Source organism: Carcharodon carcharias, chromosome 5 (genome assembly GCF_017639515.1).
Source record: "Carcharodon carcharias isolate sCarCar2 chromosome 5, sCarCar2.pri, whole genome shotgun sequence".
NCBI classification, from domain to species: domain Eukaryota; kingdom Metazoa; phylum Chordata; class Chondrichthyes; order Lamniformes; family Lamnidae; genus Carcharodon; species Carcharodon carcharias.
In genome coordinates this window covers 76,613,762-76,629,824 of record NC_054471.1, presented here as the reverse complement: position 1 = coordinate 76,629,824, position 16,063 = coordinate 76,613,762, and the positions used below count along the sequence as shown (strand labels likewise).

Genomic DNA, 16,063 nt, shown 5'->3' with positions numbered 1-16,063 from the left:
AGCCTGCCCGCCAAGGAACTGGCATGTTTTGCGCGTGTGAATATATAATGAGGCAGGCTTGGAAAAATACGGTGTGAAAACCTGCTATTTTCATTGGTGGGCAGGACTCCATTTTACCCTCCCAATACCACAATTAGTGCAATTCTGGGAAAATTCCTCCCTCTGTTTCTCTCTCCACAGATATGGAAAGACACATTAAGTATTTCCAGCATTTTCTGTTTTTCTTTAGGATTTCCAGCATCCGCAGTATTTTTGTTTGTGCACTAGTTCCTTGCCATCCTACAGAATAGATGAGATTCCATTGTTGGTGTGTAAGAAATAGTCATACTTCTATCACCCTATTGGCCCTCAGGCAGCCTTGATTATAGCTGTGGGTATATTTTTTCTGGACTGTGCACTCTAGGCTGAAAGGGGTTTGTTTAGAATTGGATGACACACATAGTGAAGGCAAAGGAGACAAAAGCATCAATAAAAGAAAGACTTGCATTTATATAGCACCTTTCACTCAGGATGTCTCAAAGCATTTTACAGCCAATTAAGTACTTTTTGAAGTGTAGTCACTGTTGTAATGTAGGGAATGCAGCAGCCAATTTGCACATAGCAAGATCCCACAAACAGCAATGATCAGATAATCTGTTTTAATGATGTTGGTTGAGGGATAAATATTGATCAGGACATGAGAGATAACTCTCCTGTTCTTCTTCAAAATAGCACTACTGGATCTTTTACATCTATCCAAGAAAGCAGACAGGACTTGAGTTTAGCATCTTATCCAAAAGATTTAACCTCTAACAATGATGTATTCTCACAGTGTTGCACTGGGTGTGTTGGCTTGGATTATGTGTTCAAGTTGTTGGAGTGGGACTTGAACCTATAGCTTTCTGACTTAAATGAGAGAATACTACCCACTGAGCCATGGCCAATACCTAAAGTGCAGTATGAAGGATAAGGAAGTAATTGGCCCAGAATTTGCTGAATGAATAATGGCATGTGAATGAAGTCCGTCGTTATTAATAAATTATCCAGCGGCTGTGCTGAGGGAGAGATACCCTGTAAATTGTGAATTGCTGCAACTTACACTGCTCCAGTGTTAATCTCGTGAAAACAGCAGTTCAGCCTGAGTTGGGTTTCTTGAAGTTGCTGCATTTGTACCTTAATTGCTCATTAAACTTGTCGCAGAAGGTTAAGTGCAGTCATCAATAGTGTAAGCCCCCTTTTAATGGCACAAGGATTCTCGATGACTGTTAGTCAACTTCTCATGCCCAGAAAATGAACAAATAAAAATGGGGAGTGCCATTCCTTCAGGTTGTGAATTGTTGGAGATTTTTAACAGATCAAGTTTAAATTTTTCTTTTCTTAAATTTCCTGTCTGTCTCCTTTCACTTTCTCTTAATCTAATCTTTCTTTCTCTCCCTCTCTGTTTCTCTTTCTGAATCTCATTTGACTCTGATCCACCTGAATTTCTTTTTGGAATTCCTCCATTTCTTTCTCAATCCTTAAATCTCATTGGTTAAGGTGATACGGCGATTGGTTTAATGGTTCACCAAGTTCCTAGATGCTCCACTGCCCTCCTCATGCTGTTACCAGCTCACATACCCAACAACTAACAAGATAATAGGCTTTTGAGCTGAAGGGTGCAGGAACAACTCTAACTAATAACGCCCTGAGGTTCTGCACTCCTGCAAATTCTGTGTCACTGTGTTTAGATAAGTGTCAGGTCACTGATAATTGTTGTGTAATTGTAATAACTAAAGCAAATTACTGCCTCTGAGTAATCCCACAGTGGGTTTGTTATGGACATGACAGCTCAGGACGGTTATTAAGATTCCAGAATCCTTCAGTGCTGTATGAATGAAATAAAAGTAAATTCCCTATTGCTAAACCATTCTTCATTCTGTCAATTCCCTGCTACGTGCTGCTCATCCTTTGCTAAACTGATTAATAAAAACCGCTGCAACCATTTCATCTCTTAATAAATTTTGTACATTTGGGCATAAGCACAGCAGAACAAAGCCAATGAACTGGCACAGAAAATAAAACACAACAGTGCATTTATTACTCTAAAATATCCCACATGAAGCATCACTATTCAAGTTGAACAATTATTTGTGAGTGTTACATCAGTTGTCAAAGCACTAAGTGACCAAGGTTGCAGCTCTTGTTTAGGTGTATTATCTTCAATTGTAATTTTATTTTTACAATAAATTAAAGATACAATTGGTATTGTTTAAATAAAGGGATGCATGGGAGATTAAGTTGCAAAAATCAGAAAAGGTTAAACAGGCTGGGCTCTTTTCTTCAGGGTAATCTGATGGAGGTGTTTAAGGTTATGAAGTAGCTTGATAGGGTAGACATAGGGCAGGATTTTACATTCGGCGTGTGGGGGCAGGCCCAACACATCGAACGTAAAATGACGCCCGGTGACATCGGGCGTATATCCTGACATCACCGCACACCGTCGCGGTATTTCAGTAGGCGAGCGTGCGATGAGTTCGGAGGCGCGCTCGCCATTAATTAACGGGCCAGTTAAGGCCTTTGAGGCACCAGTTGTCTTTGATTTTACGCAGCCCGTGCGATTTTCAGTGCATTGTATGGGTACAACAGCCAGGCAGGTCGGCCACATTTTCAAAAGCCTCACCCACGGTCGGGATAAGGGGTGGTGAGTGGGCTCGCTAATGCGAGTTATCAGTATTTTAGATTATAACTTACTGCTGCTTGTTTGTGTGACCAGGACAACTTCATTTCACTTCAGAGCTGCTTTAACTGAAATAACAGGCTTCAGTTCAGGATTCCAGAGGAGTCATAACACTTGGGGCCTTCCAGGTATCAGACAGCCTTCCCTTACCCTGTGAATGGGGATTGTGATCTCCACTGGAGGCACCTCCTCTGAGAAGGAAGTGAGGGCCAAAAGGGAGAGGAGGCTAGGTGTCCCTATTCAGCCTCCATGGGAGTGACCTGTGGGAGGACAGGAGCAGGCACAAGGGGCACAGGGCCAACAGGTAATCCAAGGTGGAAGGGGCAGCAGAAGACGCCACTATCCTGCTGCCAGGGTTTACCGACGGCGATGCAGCTACCTCTATATGTCTGAGGTGCAATGCTGAAGGAGGCTCTGCCTCTCAAGGGAGACTGTGACCTCCATTTGTCAGATGATCAGGCCTGAGATCAGCTCTGACTGTGTGGGTGAACACCCCATGCCAGTGGTTCTGAAGGTCACAGTGGCCCTCAACTTCTATGCTTCATGCTCTTTCCAGAGGTTAGTGGGTGATCTTTGTGGAGTGCCCCAATCAGCTGTCCACAGTTGTGTTAAGCTGGTTTCAGATGCTCTGTTCAGGCATGCATTGACTTTCATTCGCTACTGTACGAATGAGGCCAGCCAGGCAGAGTGAGCCAGAGGCTTTGCAGTGATTGCTGGCTTCCCCCGCATCCAGGTGCAATCGACTGCACACATGTGGCCATCAAGGCGCCAGCAGGTCAGCTGGGTGCCTTCATCAACAGGAAGGGATTCCACTCCATGAACGTGAGGGTAGTATGTGAACATAGGATGCAGATTCTGCAAATGTGTGCAAGGTACCCAGGCAGCTCCCACGCCTACAACCTCAGACACTCCCAAGTGCCGGGGCTCTTCAGTGCGTCGGCTCGGCTGGATGGATGGCTGCTGGGTGACAAGGGCAATCCCCTCTAAAGGTGGCTCATGACGCTCCGCCTTCCAAGAACAGAAGCTGAGCAGAGGTACAATAGGAGCCATGCCTCCACAAGGGCTGTGGTAGAGAGAACCATCAGTCTTCTCAAGATGCACTTCTGATGCCTGGACCATTCAGGGGGTGCATTCCAATACCCCCCAGATCATGTATCACTGATAGTGGTTGCATGCTGCACTTTCCACAATCTGACGCTGGAAATGGGGGATGCAGTGGAGGAAGATGATCTTGATGCAGCTGCTCTGGCAGCAGATGATGAGTCCAGTCTGAGCACGAGCACGCTCAGGAGAACGCTGAGGGGATAGACGCTGACCTGGGTAACCTCCAGGGAGGCTTTGCTCTAATGCTCCTTCAGCTAGTCTACCAAATAAGAACCACCACCACTTGTCAGGGCTGCAGGCTCCACACTCAATACCTGACAGGAACATTTTTGCTTGGTGAATAACATGCACTATGTGCCATTTCAATAAAGTTCAATGACAAACACTCATAACATCATGGGTTACCCATCACCTGCAGCACTAATGAAGTACCCTGAGGCTTGTTGAATACAAACACATTTAATGATGTGGTGCCTGGCACACAAAACAAATTAAATGGAAAGGTGTTCTCCATCACACCTACTACTGACTAACTTAAAAGTGGAGGTAAAAAACATCACCAGTGATAAGCCCGTGTTGTGCCTAAGGTGTTTTAAGTTTGCGTTTTTGGGTGCTACGTCTAGGTGCTCCCCCCTCGCTGGCACTGTCATTGGAGACAGCCTGCTTACTCTGCTGTCTTGTTGGTCTTGATAACCTTGGCGGTCGTCCTCTGGCTCACGGAGCCTGTGCTGGCCCCACCTGGGAGGGAGTGGCCAGTGGCAGGGCTCTCATCTCCCCAATTGCCATCAGATGCCACGTTCACTGGCAGAGGCGGGGGAGCTGCTGCCGTCACCCAGAGCATCCTAGGAGGAGCCCGCAGAGACGACAAGCAGCTCGTGCACCAACGTTATTGGTTGCTTTGGGCCTCCCTGTTCACCACTGATGGACGGGCACCTAGCTGGGATACTGGGTGCCCAATCCATCTCCCAGACTGACAGTGACCACCTGAGGTCATTGCTGGTGTGAGGGTTTGCAGGTCCAAGCACATCCCCAGGAATCCCTGATTGAGCTTCTGGAGCAGCCTCTCCATGAGAGTCGCCACTCTCTCCATGCAGGAGGCAGTGGGCTCAGCCATGAGGGCCAATGCATTGCTCATGCTCCACATGGACTCCTCCACAGCGGAGACCATGGCACACATTCCCTCATGTATCTCTGCCAGATCCTCCCGCACACCGTGCTGGTCTTCCAGCATCTGCTGCTTCAGGGACAACTCCAGAGGCCCATCATCAACCTCTGACCGAGCATGTCCCTGGACCCCAGCAGTCCTCCAACTGCCGGTGCCCTGGGCACTCTCTGCCTCCGCCTGCACCTCAAGCGAGTGTGAAGTGCCCTCGCCGCTGTGCACCGAGATACTATTCGACGATCTAATGCCCACCGAGGTGCTGGTAGCTGCACTGGTGCCTGCCTGGCTGAGAGCGTGTGACCCTGGTGTGTTTCTCTCATCTGTCTCCTCTGGGGTGAGTGGTGGCCTTCAGCGATTGACGCCGATGGGCTGCTGATGAGCCTGAAAGGAAGAACGAAGACATGTCATTTGTTGAAGTCATGACACTGTTACTGTGCATGCCTGGCACGTGGATCAGAGTGCCCTCGTCTTTCCATTATCAATGGGGATTCCATGTTCGAGACTCACATCAATATAGGGGCAACACTGGAATTATTGCTATGACAGACATTCTGACCTCAGTGCACTGCACTCTTACCTCCCTGTGGCACCCCAACCTCACCGCAGCCAGTTGACATAGGCGCATGGCGCCTCTCCAGCTCCAGGGCCTCCTGCTTGTACCTGGACAAGATTAGAAGGTGGGCCAGTCCTCCGCCAGTCCACAACCTTTCAGCGTTATTGTGGGATGTCTTCTCTTGAAAGGAGAGAGGAGCATTGATTCATCCACCCTGTACCTGCATTACCATTGCAGCCTGACCAGGTTGAGGAACACCTCACAGGGCTCAGCCGATTTGTGACCCTAGAGCCGCAAGACTCTCAGTCCAAGCAGTCAGGGCTCACCTCCTTGGCCAGACGCTGCCTCATTGACATTTGCCACTCACTCGCACTCTAAGAAATCTGAGGTCCGGTGTGGGGTGGGGTTGGTGTGGGCGCTCCTAACTGCTGTGCTAAGTGACCCATGCCAACACGGTACTCACCCTTCCCGATCGCAGGAGGTCATTGAAGCACTTACGGCACTGCACCCATGTGCACCTCACCACATCATAACAGCTGACTCTGGATGCCACCTCCTCCCAGGCATATTTGGTGAGGTGGGGGTGGGCCTCCTCCTCCCGTCCCTGGGGACAAGTATATCCCGGCGTGCAGGGATATCCAGGAGGGCAGCGAGACACTCGTCAGAAACGATGGGGCCGACTGCCCTCCTGCCTGCCATGCTCAGCACTGAGGTGCTCCATAACGAGGGTCCTCCGAGTCAATGGCAGCCTTCGCATGGCTGCCACGGCCGCTTTTGAATCGGCCACCAGGTCGCCATTGGGCCCGGCAGGCATTGAGCTCCCGCCCCTGCCGCCCCTTCTCTCTGATGCCTGAGTCACGTATTAGGCTGGGTGGGCCTTAATTAGCCCGTCCGCGTAAAATGGCGGTGTGGAGCCGAACGCGGGCGGTGGTGAGCTCCCAACTGATCCTGCCTGCTCCTGCCGAGCCCACCCGACCAATGTAAAATCCTGGCGATAGAGAAGATGTTTCTGATATTCGGGAGTCCAAAACCAGGGCTCATATATGGGTGTCTCTAATTTCTGTAGGAAATTCAGGGGAACCCATAACTGGTTAAATGAAGTCCGTTAGGATGTTGAACCTGTAACCACATTGATTAGCTGAGGCAAATGGCACAGCATCCTTTCAGGCAAGCTGGATAAATGCATGAAGGGGAAAGAGAAAGAATGATATTTTAAAGGGGCCCTGCCTGACAAGCGTGATTGAATTTTTTGAGGTGGTGACTAAAGTAATACCTGTGGACTTTATTTATATGGACTTCCAGAAAGCATTTGATAATGTCCTTCACAAAGGACCATTAGCTAAAGTTGAAGTTCATGGAATTAAAGGTAAATTATTAACCTGTTTAGCAAATTGGCTGAGCAGGAATAGATAGAGATTAGGGATAATGAGCAGTTTTTTTCTAATTGGCAGGATATGACCAGTGGTGTCCCTCAAGGATCAATGTTGGGGTCTCAACTGTTCATCCCATTTATTAATGACTTAGGTGATGGGATAGAAAGCATCATATCCTAATTTACAACGGCACAAAGGGAGGTGGTATTGTAAGCAGTGTAAGAGCATAAAATTACAAAGCAATATTAATGGATTAAATGAATGGACAAGGCTGTGGCAAATGGAATTTAATATCATCAAATGTGAAGTCATCCACTATGAACCTTGAAAGGATAGAACAGAGGATTTCCTAAATGGTGAAAAACAAGAAATAGTGAAGGTCCAAAGAGACTTGGGGATCCAGGTGCACAGATCATTAAAAGGTCATGAGCAGGCACAGAAAAGGGTCGAGACTTCTTATGGAATGCTGGGGATGGAACAGAGTCGTGATGGCAAAAAGGCGGTGCTGGTGGCTTGTTGCTTCTGTTCCAAACTCTGCTGACTTTCCCGAGGATGGGGTGGTGGGTGGTTGGGGGCAGGGGTGGGGCGGTCGAGCTGGGGGCGGTCAGGAAAGTGATGTCACCTGTCTCGTTAATTTGGGTGTTGAGGTCAACAGGGCGCTCACCTTCTGACTTGCTGAGATTTTCATGGGGGCAGTCAGCCGTTAGGAGCTCCCTGAAGCTGATGCTAGAAAGTGAAAGTTTGGACAAAAGCCTATTGCGCAGCAATGAAATGTTAATAACCGAACATTCCTTGCCCTATCCCCGTTCCCAGCTCTCCATTTGCCCTGGCCACTTTGAAGATGAAGACATTGCACAGACAGCAGCCTCAGTAATGGCCGCTAATTCAGGCCAGATCATGGTCCACTTCCATGCCGTCCCGTCTCCATCACCCCCACCCCCACCCACATCCCCCTTCCCAGGCACTAATCGGATTGCAGACCCATCTCTAAGATTATAGGGTGCGTACACATGAAACTCAAGTTTCACTGCAGGCTAAAGATGGATGTAGGAATGCGACATGGGATCGACCCTGCCCACTGATTCCCATCTCCATTGGGAAAATCCGGTCCTTAGTCTCTCTATCAGGAAGACGAGAATATGCGGAAGTAGAAGTTCTGATTGAAGCCCAGTTTAGACCACACCTGGATTACTGTGAGCAGTTATGGACATCACACCTTCGCAAAGCTATATAGCCTTGGCGATAGAGCAATGTGGAATTACCAGAATGATACCTGGACTCCAGGGGTTAAATTATGGGAAAGGTTACTCAAGCTAGGGTTGTATTCCCTGGAATTTAGAAGTTTAAGGGGTATTTTTATTGAAGTTTTCAAGATATTAAAGGAATAAACTAAGAGAAAATATTTCCTCTGTTTGGGAAGTTTAGGATTAGGGTTATGGTTAAAAATATAGAGCTAGACATTGCGGGGGTTGGAGGAGGGGGTAACATTGGGCAAGAAGGTGTGGGGTGGACACTCTGTTGCTATCCTGATTCCCCCCCAATTAATGGTGGAAGGCAGTCTTCCGGCCTGGATGCCAATTTAGGTCCTTAAATGGCCACTTAAGGGCAACTTAAGGGCTCCATCCTATCACCACTGATATTCAACCAGCAGTGGGCGGGGTCCACAACATGTGGGCAATCCAGCAGGTAAACCCTGGTGGGTATGCTTGCAGCCTGGCGGGGGTGATGGGGGGGGATGAAAGATGCCTCCTACTTGGGCAGCTCATGTCCAATGACAATCTAGCCTGCAGCAAGGGTCACCCATGTGCAAAGACCCTGCCTGCCCTTAAAACAACACTCCATCCCCACCCCCACCCGCAACCCCCACCCTGCCACCGCCTCGCAAGAGTCTCCCTGACTGTCTCCAATGAGTTTGCCTCACCTAATTTCCCTCCAGGGCCCTCACAACAATCTGCAGCTGGGGCTTCCTGCAATATCGGCATTGGCCACCACTCCTGGTGGCACTGTTCGTACTGGAGAGCTGCTGGCCTCTGATTGGGCAGCAGCTTGCGGAGGCGGGACAGGAGCCCTGGACACAACGAGTACTCTGTCGTCAACTAATTAAGTGGCTGATTGGCATTAAATTGGGTTACGGGGAGACCCAAAATGGCCACGGCAGGGCTCCCACCAGCTCTCTAGCTAGTGGACAGTCCCACTGCTGCAGCCATTAAATTCCAGCCTAGGAAAGACTTCTTCAAGTAAAAAGTGGTTGAAGTATGGAACACTCTTCTGAAACTGGCAATGAATGCGAGATCAATTGTTAATTTTAAATCTGAGATTGGTAGATTTTTGCTAGGTATTAAGGAATATTGGGTAGAGGCAGATTTATGGAGTTAGGTCACAGATCAGCCATGATCTCACTGAATGGCAGAGCAGGTGTGAGGGGATAAGTGGTCCACTCCTGTTCCGCTCTTTCTATGTCCCTCGGATATGGTGATAGCGCTAGATGAACAGAGATGTGAGGAGGCTTATGGAACTTAAACACCAGCTTAGATCATATGGGCTGAATGGCCTGTTATTGTGCTGTAAATTCTACGTATTTCTATGTAAACCAATTGGTAGTACAAACTACAGTAAATAGTAACATTTGAAAAGGGTTTTAGGAACAGAATTCTGGGCGGGTGGACTTTAATATTGACAAATCTGTGAAGGTGTCAGAACAAGTTGGCAGCTATGCTTGACTTTATGGGGTGGCATAGCGATAATGGGAGCTAGTAATTGAGAGGCCCAGGTTAATGCCCTGGCGGTATGGGTTCAAATCCCACCAAGGCTGCTGATGGAGTTTAAATTCAATTAATAAGTCTGGAATCTAAATCTTGTCCAGTAATGGTGACCATGAAACAATTGTCATAAAAACCCATCTGGTTCACTAAGGCCCTTCAGGGAAGGAAATCTGCCATCCTTACCTGGCCTGGTCTACATGTGACTCCAGACCCACAGGAATGTGGTTGACTCCTACCTGCCCTCTGAAATGGCCTAGCAAGCTACTCAGTTCAAGGGCAATTAGGGCAACAAATGCTGACCTTGCCAGCAACGCCCACATCCCATGAAAGACTAAAGAGAAAAAAAATGTTTTATAAAAACATAAGGAGACCTTGGCTTCATAAATAAAAGCATGGAAGGTATGGCAAGACTTATAACTTGCTCACTAGGATTCAGCTAAAGTATTGTGTTCAAACTTTGGGTAGCACCCTTTGGAAAGGATGTCGACTCCTTGGAGAGGGTGGAGAGGAGATCTACTAAAATGATACCAGGGATGAAAGACTTTAGTTATGTGGTGAGATTGGAGAAACTGTGATTGGCCTTCTGATTGCAGAGAAGGTTATGGGGAAATTTAATGAAGGTTTTCAAAATAATGAGGGATTTTGACAGCGCAGGTAGCGAGAAGGTGTTTCCATTGGCAGGAGGGGCAGTAACCAGAGGACACAGACTTAAGATAATTGACTTAAGAACCAGGATGGAAATGAGGAGTATTTTTTTTAAATACAGCAAGTTGCTGTGATCTGGAATGTGCTGTCTGAAAGGCTGGTGGCAGTAGATTCAATAATAACTTTTAAAAAGGAATTTGATAAAATTTTGAAGGGGGAAGAAATTTGCAGGGCTCTGGAGAGAGCAGGGGTATTGGGATCAAGTGGATAGTTCTTTCAAAGGCTGAATGGCCCCCTGTGTCATGGGGTTTTATGATTCTAATATTTGTGATTGTAGAATTTACAGTATAAGAATGTTTTTCAGTCCATTGTAGAGTTTTACTTGCGGCTTGTATACTTGGTCACTGCCTTTGTCCCTTCCAACCCAGCATGCTTGGCCAGTTCCCCGGGCAACAGCAAGCGCACAGCGGTCTGGATCCCCTGGGAGCTGATGGTGCTGTTCTGGTCGTAATAGGCCAGGCAAGAAGCCTCACCTGCTATGCACTCGAAAATATCATTCACGAACGAATTCATGATGCTCATAGCCTTGGAGGAGATGCTGGTGTCGGGGTGAACCTGCTTCATCATTTTGTAGGTGTAGATGGGGTAACTCCCCTTCCTCAACCTTCACTGCTTCTTGCTGCCCTTTGCTGACGGTTTCTTTAAGGCTTTCCTGGCTCCCTTCTTGATTTCTTCTCATCAACCATCTTCAGTTTCAGGGATTCTCAAGTTTAAAATGTACATACTGGGGAACATATGTGCTCCCTCAACTATTTCAACATATGGCTAAATATCAGCTTGTCCATAATGATTGAATCAAACCCCATTTCAGTCTTTATCTGTTCTGCTGCAGTGCCATATACAGCACCTTCCGAGAGTTTCTTATGCTTGAGCTGTGTTGCAAATGGGCAACATGCAAAAGGCTCTATTGCCAACAGACTGTTTATGTGAGATAAGACTCTAGGGCTGATAAAAATAGACAAGGTAACAGGTACGGTACACCATGCAGAAAGGGAACCTGTACTTTTATAGAATTGAAGCAGCAGATTGTTTTTTCGGAGACGTGGGGACACTTCTTACTGAAGAACAGGTGTGAAATTGGATAACATACACATACACTGTTTAATGCTTCCCTTCTCCTTTATTCATTGAAACATATCAATTAACATTATTGGCTTCACAGCCAGTCTAATTAGCAGGTATCTACATTAGTTCTGGATGCAACACTTGCTAAAGTTCTAGTGATATAAACAGCAGCTTAGCAGCATTGCAGGTTCTAATTTGGTGGAACAAACCACAAAGGAAAACCTTCTAGCAGTTCAGTCCTCTATCAACAGTACAATCAACATCAGTACAATAGTTTGCAGAACAGATAGCTGGTAAGTGTCATGATAATAGCTGATTGTGGTTGTGGACTGCAGTATTAGACAATATATGGTACACCTGACCTGAGGGTTGAAGGTCAAATAGCACATGTTGGAGCCTGTCTTGATAGAGTTCAGATACTGCAGATATGTGTTCACGTTAGGAAAATGTGTTATCAATAAAGTTAGCTCAGCTACAATGTCAACGGCCTGTGTGCATCATTAAAAAAAGAAATAAGAAACAAGACATGGTATCAGAAGTAAACTAAACACAACAATGGAGGCTCTGAAACCACCGACAAAGCTCAGTTTGGAGGGCCACCTCGCCACAAACTGGAGGAGGCTCCGGCAGCGGTTCGAGTTGTACCTCACAGCAGTGATAAAAAAGACCCTCAGGTACAGTCTTCCATCTTCCTTCATGTAGCAGAATAAGTCTATAATGCATTCACTTTTTAAAGTTATGAGAAACAAAATGATTTAAAAGAAATAATAGGAAAATTCTATGTGTACTGCAGCCCTAAGAGAAACTTCACGTATGAAAGATAATGATTTTTTTACGTAAACGGAAGGCAGTGACAACATTAGTCAGTACGTAGGCGAGCTGAGAAAACAAGCTAAATCGTGTGAATTTGGAGAGCTTGAAGAATTATTCATCCGAGATAGAACAATTTGCGGAATCACAGATGACACTCTGAGATTATGGCTTTTGATAGAAGTTGATCCCATGCTGGAGAAAGCAATAAGTATCTGCAGAGCAGCAGAGACAACGAAATGCCAGATTAAGCAGATGACAGAAGATGATAAGCCACACATGGTGAAGCAGTTAGATGCAGTTAAACAGAAACAGCCCCAGAAAGAACAAATAGACAGCCTGAAGGCAAAAAGAGCTAAACTGCTATTAAAGCATTTAAATGCCTGCCGATGCGGAACATAGCATTTACCACGTAGTTGTCCAGCCTACGGAAAGCAGTGTAAGAACTGTGATAAACTAAATCACTGCACTAAGGCGTGTAACTTGAAAAGTGAACACAATTGCAGATGATGACACAGACATTGAAACTGAACTTTTCGTTGGTGCAGTAACAACAAATTCCAAAGAAGAATAATGGAAGTTTGATTTAAAAATTGCCAACATGATGGTGAATTTTAAGCTAGACACAGGTGCACAAGCAAATGTCATTCCCATAAGCCTGTATCATAAGATAAGCAAAGAAAAACAGCTAACTAAAACAAAAGTGAAGCTGTCTACTTCTACAGGTGAAAAAAATGCTGTTGAAGGCAAGTGCACACAAGTGAACTACAAAAAACAGTCTCAAGCACTTCCATCCATAGTGGTGAAAACTAATGCAAAACCCATTCTTGGAATTAAAGCTTGTGAAAATCTGAAGCTAATCAAGAGAATAATGATTGTCACCACTGATGACATCCTGAGCAATTATGAAAATGTGTTCCAGGGGATTGGCTGCCTAAAAGGAGAACACAGCATCAAGAGTGGCGAAACTGTGACACCCCCAAAATACACCCTCTCAGGAAAATAGCAGTAATGCTGAGAGATCGACTGAAAGCAATGTTGGACAGAATGGAGAAACTTCACATCATCAAGAAAATTGAAGAACCGACAAAGTGGGTCAATCCAATTTTAATTGAAGAAAAATCAGATGGGAATCTGCAAGTCTGTCTGGATCGCAGAGACCTAAACCAAGCATTACAAAGAGAGCATTACCAGCTGCCCACAGTAGAAGAAATGGCTTATGAGAGAAGTTAATCTCACGCTGATGCTAAATACTTTTCAGCCTTGGAGGTGAGTTCAGGCTTCTGGCAGGTCAAGCTGGATAAACGCAGCTCCTATCTCTGTACCTTCAACGCACCATACCGCCGATACAGGTTTTTACCTTTACCTTTTGGTATTAATTAAGCTCCGGAGGTGTTCCAAAGAACAGTGAAACAGCTGTTTGAAGGGTTAGAGGGTGTGGAAACCTATATCAACAAAGTGCTGGTCTGGAGAGCCTCACAAGAAGAACACAACCACAGACTGAGGCAGGTGCTGGACAGAGCTGGAGAAAGGAACCCCAAGTTGAGGGAGGAAAAGTGCAAAGTAGGTCTTCATGAAATCAAGTGCTTGTGACATGTGCTAACAAGTGAGGGACTGAAGCTAGGCCCGAGTAAAATCAAAGCAGCCGTGAACATGCCACCCTCAGAATATAAGAAAGACTTGGAGAGGTTTTTGGGAATGGTGACGACCTATCTTGGGAAATTCATTCCAAACAAGTCAGACCTGACAGCACTCCTCAGAGAACTCCTACAAAATGTTGTGGAATGGCACTGGGAACAAAGTCACCAGGAAGCTTTGACCAGCCTGAAGAGAACATTGACCCAGGCACCAGTGTTAAAGTGTTACGACGTCAGTAAACCAATTAAGATTTTAGTGGACGCTTCAAAGATTGGCCTGGGAGCTGCTCTCTTGCAAGAAGAGACATCAGTGGCATACACTTCAAAGGCAATAACTGAATCACGTCAGCGGTATGCCCAAATAGGGAAAGAAATGCTGCAATTGTGTTTGGCCTAGAATGCTTCCACCAATTTGTCTATGGCAAAGACCTGGAGGTAGAGTCTGATCATAAGCCTTTGGAAGCTATACATAAAAATCCCCTGAACTGCGCACCACCAAGAATCCAAAAATTACTAATGCGTCTGCAGAAGTACCAGGTCAGAATTAAATACAAACTGGGCAAGGAAATGTACATCGCAGACACTCTGCCATATGTACATCTACCCATCACAGAGGAAGAGGATAAAGAAACAGAAGCACAGGTTCATATGCTGACAAAGAGCTTACCTATGGCTGTAACCAAACTAGATGAGATCAGGAAAGCGACCAACAACGATGCCACCCTGAGAAAACAGCAGCAGATTGTGCAAACTGGCTGGACCACACACCAGAGCAGAGCCCCTTCTGAAGTACAAGAGTACTGGAACTTACATGAGGAACTTCATGCAGCTGAAGGAATACTTTTCAACTGAGTAAAGATCATAATTTCCACAACACTGAAGAAAGAAATTCTGCAGCGCATACGTGAAAGTCACCTCGACATAGAAACATGCAGGAGAAGAGCTCGAGATGTAATGCATTTCCCCAACAGGGGAAATGGTGAATGCGTGTGCAGTGTGCCAAAAGTACAGTAAATCGCAACAGCAAGAACTACTTCAGCCACAAAGTTCCAGAGAGGCCCTGGCAGAAAATTGGATTGGACTTGTTCACATTTGACAACAGTGAGTACCTACCAGCAGCTGATTTTTACTCAAAGCTTTTTGAGTCTGTGCAGCTGAGAAAAGATAGTAAGCGTATCACTGTAATAAATGATTTTAAATCAATTTTTGCTCACCATGGCATACCTGAAGTGCCCAACTCGGATAACAGTCCACAACTCTCAGGCACTGAATTTGCAAATTTGCGCAGGACTGGGAGTTTTTACACATTATGTCAAATCCCAAATATTCACAATCCAGCGGAATGGTGGAACGTACCATGCAGACCTTAAAACACATGTTAAAGAAGGCAAAGGTGGACGGAAGAGACCCCTATCTGGATCTGTTTGGATTTCAGGAATACTCAATTAGAGGGCATTGGATCACCTCCAGCACAGCTCCTGATGGGGAGAAGACTAAGAACTATGCTTCCAACTGCACCCCGACTGTTATTTCGATAGCCAGTGGGCTACATCATGCAGGACCTGCCCAAACTGAGACAGCAGAAGCAGAAACAGTGCTTTGATCGAGGCACCTGACCTCTGCCTGACCTGAACATGGAAGAGACAGTGAAGATTCAGCATGAAGGGATCTGGAATCTTGCTATTGTCACAGGAATCACAGGAGAACCGAGGTCTTACATAGTGCAGACTCCAAGTGGACAACAGTACAGGAGAAACTGGAAATTCTTATGGAAAACAAGTGGAATACAACCCTGCCCTGAACCAGAAAGTGTAGCTGAAGGTCAAAAACCAGAATTCACCAGTGAAACAACAGGTGACCAGACAAAGCCTGAGAGTCCTGAAAACTATCCAAGGAGTGATAGTGACACAGAGTTGGAGAAGGCCCCTTGTCCTTCAAAATCACCTCTGTCCCCATTCAGAACATCCAGTGGAAGAATTGTGTCGAAAATACAGAGATACAGAGATGAGTAAAAGACAAAACAGACTGATTAAAACAGGGTGAGAAAGAATAGATAAGAGTTTTTGTAGAGTTGCGTAAACGATTTTTTTAATAAAACAGGAAAAGTCATGATAATAGCTGATTGTGGTTGTGGACTGCAGTATTAGATACTATACGGTATTTTGTACTATATACGGGGTCACCTGACCTGGGGGTT

General features: G+C 46.0%; 1 protein-coding gene across 1 annotated transcript in view; it reads left to right on the top strand.

Moving 5' to 3' along the window:
* The window catches only part of khdrbs2 (KH domain containing, RNA binding, signal transduction associated 2), a 718,527-nt gene that overhangs the window by 196,838 nt on the left and 505,626 nt on the right, over positions 1–16,063 (top strand). The gene's annotated exons all lie outside the window — the stretch shown is intronic.